Source organism: Solanum stenotomum, chromosome 1, assembly GCF_019186545.1.
Source record: "Solanum stenotomum isolate F172 chromosome 1, ASM1918654v1, whole genome shotgun sequence".
In the NCBI taxonomy this organism is placed as follows: Eukaryota; Viridiplantae; Streptophyta; class Magnoliopsida; order Solanales; family Solanaceae; genus Solanum; species Solanum stenotomum.
The window spans coordinates 14234095-14239133 of NC_064282.1; the positions used below are offsets into that span (position 1 = coordinate 14234095).

At 31.0% G+C, this 5039-nt stretch overlaps 1 long non-coding RNA gene across 1 annotated transcript; it reads right to left on the minus strand.

Moving 5' to 3' along the window:
• Positions 1–2451: 2451 nt before the first annotated feature.
• On the minus strand, positions 2452–4134 carry LOC125853619 (uncharacterized). The gene is made up of 3 exons (XR_007445192.1): positions 4057–4134; positions 2998–3107; positions 2452–2522 (listed from the first exon to the last, which is right to left on the minus strand). It is a non-coding gene; the product is annotated as an uncharacterized LOC125853619 (long non-coding RNA).
• Positions 4135–5039: the final 905 nt, after the last annotated feature.

Below are 5039 nucleotides of genomic sequence, written 5' to 3' on the forward strand. Positions count from 1 at the left end.
TTGTTTGTGTAAACTTTAAAAGGAACTTGGGAGTTCCTAAACACTTCAGCAGGACATCAAAAATGAAGTAACTAATCCTTTTTCATGAAGTAGTCAAGGGAACTCTCACCTTGATGGATATAGACATGAATCATTTCCCGCTTGTACTCTTGCACTTCTACTTGTTTGTGGAAATTTCAAAGTGATCCCAGGAGTTCCCCCAAACACTTCAGCAGGACATCAGAAATGAAGTAATTAAGCCCTCATGAAGTGGTCAAGGGAACTCTCGGGAACACCTTGATATATGTAGCCATGAATTATAGCATTCATTATCTACCTCTAGTACTCTTGCACTTTTACTTGTTTGTGTAAACTTCAAAGTGAACCCGGGAGTTCCCCCAAACACTTCAGCAGGGGCATCAAAAACGAAGATATTAATCCCTTATGAAGTGGTCAAGGGAACTCTCGAGAACACCTTGATAGTTATAGAAATGAATCATTGCATTTATTATCTCCCATTAGGACTCTACCACTTCTATTTGTTTGTATAAATTTCAAAGTGAACCCGGGAGTTCCCCCAAAAACTTCAACAGGGCATCAAACAACGTAGTAATTAAACCCTCATGAAGTGGTCAAGGGAACTCTCGTGAACACCTTAATAGACTTGAGAACCATTTTTCTCTATCTCCAAGACTCCAACTAGTACTCTTGCACTTCCATTGGCTTGTTTAATCTTGTTATAACATACACTCCTATTTATATTGTGTTAGTAAGCAAATTCCATGAAAGATATGAAAGTGGGGTTTGACCTTGGATATGTGGTGACATTTTGTTGAATTTGGCTACAAATTTGGGTAATATTAAAGGTTGAGAATATCAGAAAAAAAGTTATTCCTTTTCCAGACCTTTTTCCTTTCATCCCAAATTGTACCTTTTCCTTCTTCTTTTTTTACATGTGTATATATAAGTTTTAAGTGATAGTTTCATGTTGCATAATTCTCATACCTGAAGTTTCATGTACAAATTAAATATTGCATCTATTTACTGGAAATAATGGATTCACTGGTTAATTCCTACTATTAATTAATTAATATAATTTTTGATGCATGTCAAAAATTTTTTTAATATAACGAGATATTTAAATACTTTGACTATTGTGTAAAAGAAGGGCTATATATTTATAAAGTTATTCTAGATCTTGTCCAATTTGCTTTATGATTTCGGAATATAGAAAGGTATCAACAAATAATATAACGTTGAGACAATCTTATTTGGGCATGGAAGGTTTTCCCTTTATTTTGGAATAATTTTTTCCTTCACTTGGATAACAATATACACTACAACAAATTTGATTATCAAGGACAAATAATTTTGTCATCTATAAATCATATTTCGTCACTAAAAATGTTTTGCAACGAAAAAAATTTCGTCAAGCATTCGTCACTAAATGTGTGTCGCTAATAGTATACAAAGACGATTTAATGTTTCGTCGCTAAAAGTATTATATTAACTACAAAAAAAACAATTGTCCCTAAATACATAAACATTTGTGACGAATTTATTTGTCGTAAAAAGTGTAACTGTTTTGTAGTTAAATAGTATATTTTGTCACTAAAAAGGTTATTACTACCGACAAAATTATATCGTCGCTAATTATTTAGTTCAATCAATGACGACATCAATTGTCTCTAAAGTTATATGCATTTCGTAGTTGAATAAATGTAATATCGTCACTAATGACTATTTTTTATATACAAAAAATATTTTGTCCTTAAATGTATAAATTAGGGACAAATTTATTATTATAAAAAAAGTTAATAATTTTGTGGTTAAATCTATTATTTTGTCACTAAAAGTATTACTTTTACCGACAAAACATATTGTCACTAATTATTATCATGATTAGTGACAATTACAATTGTCACAAAATTTTTTTAAAAAAATCATAATCAATAAAAAGGGGTACTAGGACAATACATTTTTTGTCACTGAATGTAGTCAACTTGTGATGAATTAATTTATTTAATGACGAAAATATTTGTCTTAAAATTTTTAATTTGGTCGTTGCTTATTAATTAGAGTTGCATATATTTAAATTAAATAATAAAGCAGTCTAGATAATAATAAAATTACCCACGATCATATGATAAACTAGATGAATATTGTCCGTGCCCAACAGATTTGTGTTCAAAAAAATTGTGTTGGAATGTAAATTTATATGATATGCAGGATATATACACACATAAATTTACATTCATTATTTCACTGATTATGCATATGTATGCACAATGTTTACATATTTACACAATTATATAAGCTGGTATTGGCAAAGGACAAAATAGCAATATTGTAGTCACCGTGTTTTGCGCAGCTACCATTGTAGTTGAACGAGACCATGTTCACAAAATACCTGTGGAGAATTATATTATTGTTTCAAGTAGTGGATGGTCGTAGAATGTGCAGTAGCAGCAAAGCCTGGTAAGTTGCGATCCGTATCTTTGTAAAGCATCCGAGTATATTCTTGTTTGTCTTGAATCTAGTTTCTGAAAAGACAGTGCAGTAGCAGAAAAAAATTAGTTTGGAATTTACTTTGCTTCACAAACTACCTGGAATAGATAAGCAAGTGGAAGGATAAATAAAAGTAGGAAATGCACATAAATAGCAGTAGGATGACAAACTTGACGTAATAAATGTAACCAAACAAAGATAGGGGTCTATCTTCAGAAGATATTATCAAAGTTGCAACTTAAGATGTTTAGTTATGAAAATTGGGATATTAGAAGATACCTAAAAGAAATTAGTTTTAGGGGATAACTTTATATCGTTTAGAGTTTATCGTCAACATCCCATATATGAATTTCAGCACTAATTCATCAAGAAGTTGGGATTTATAGATTACTTAAAATCTAATTGACTATACAATCTGTTTAACGATCTTTAACATGAATTTTGAACTATTTATTCAAGGGGTTATTTGTTCCTTTTAAAATATAAAGTAATAGCTAAATAAAACAATACCTTGTATAATTTGCAACATAAATCACCTGATAATGCATTGCATGAAATGTGACTGAGAAAATATCGACTTTTCAAACTCCAACAGATAAAAGTTGATTTAGTAGACTACTCTGCGAAGAAAATGTGAATTCTGAAAATACGTAAAGAGCAAGACTTAAAAAAATTATTTTGACATAAAAGCACTTAAAATAAGTCAATCTAAATAAACTAGGCAAAAACATAAGAGAGCATACCTGAACTTGTAACACCATTTTCAAACTTGAAAGAATTGGCTTGGCCAAATCCACTTCATTTGCTTTGTGATAATATATATTTGTGGCATAGTCTAATTGCTGAGATCATAAATATAGTGTCATAATTAGAGGTGAATTCTATAGATAATTGTCCTGTTTTTGATTGAACAATCAACAACAATAACATATGAAGTATTTTTGTTATTGACAAGAGAATCCAAAGCCATTACTCTTTGGGTAAATCTCACTTCTGTGTAATAGCTTGCAAACCACATAGGAAAGATAAACTTGTTATGAATCATTACTAACTTATTCCTTTTGATTACGATGTCATTTGTTCGTGGTATTTCTTTTGAATGTACCAATAGAACGAAATTCAGTTTGGAATGAAGGAAACATAAATGAATAGAGGATTTCCGGGGGTGGGGGGTTCAAATAGAGTACAAATAGAATAAAACGTACATGAGGATTAGTATAACCTACACATAACTACGTTGGAATTGAGACATAATTGTTGGACAACCCGCGGAGAAAATAAAGTTAGGGCAAATAATCAAAATGATGAAAATACCCTCTATTGACATGTTGAAGCAGGCATGTTGATACCCAAATATCTACTCATGCTTCTAATATAGTAGAAAAAAACTAAAATTATACTAAGATAATATTACAAACTTCTTAAATAAAAGTAAAATAATGACAAGAAAACCTAACTGAAATATACTAAATATTACTCCTAAACAAAGTCATATAAGTAAAAGTTCCTTCCAAAGTATCAATAATATGGTGAGACGTAGCTTGCAATCAATCTTGATTGAATTCTCACCTTTTATACCTGTAACTGGAATATGACCCAAGTTGTTGCTGCAATCTTGGACTTTTAGCCCATATATCTGTATCAACTGTATACAGTTTCTGTATATTAGTGTATATCGATGCTTTAACAATTTGAAACAAATGTGACATGTCATAAAGCATAAACATAGTCATAACAGAGAAGACAAATTACTAGATATCAATCCCAAATGGGTTGTCTCATACACACTGCAACCTTGTGATAGAGTAGAGAGGATTTTATATATAAGAAAAAGTGACATAAGAGTGACAACTATCTTAATAGGATGAAGAATGAACCATCCAAAGAAAGCATAAGTTTAATAAATTAAACCAACTCCACAGACAAGAGAATGAGATCATAATTAGTGATTATCTTAGACATTGAAGAAGATAAGACAACCTTAAATCATTGGCTAACATACATGGAGATAAATTCTTGCACAAACTATGAAGAAATACTACCATTATGCTAAAGAATCCCTTTCTGGACAGCAACTAATAGACTATTGCAAGATCATGGATAAAATTTGAGCCTAAAAGTAATTCCATCATATAGTTCTAAAGAAGACTGATTTACATTTGAAATAATGTTCGAAGTGGCCAGAATAGAGAGTTTTTTTCATTCAAATGAAACAAAGAAACACTTTGTTGCATACTATAAAAAACTGTAAAGAGAAAAGTTTTTCCTCACATTCAGAGCATGTAAAGTAGAGGAAAAGAACAAATCAACTGCATAATCAGGTTTCGATGAGTGTAAAATTCATTAGGCATGAACTGGACGATCTAAGCTTGGACCAAAATCAGATCATATTTTTAAATCACTCGAGACAGGAACTAGTTTAAGATCACAGAGAAAAAAAGAGCGAAGATTCAAGACATGACTCAAACGAGAGATTCAGACTGCGACTAAAGTATTCACAACTTAACAAGACAAGTTTATTTGTGTAATGAAGAACCACAAACGGGTAAGCT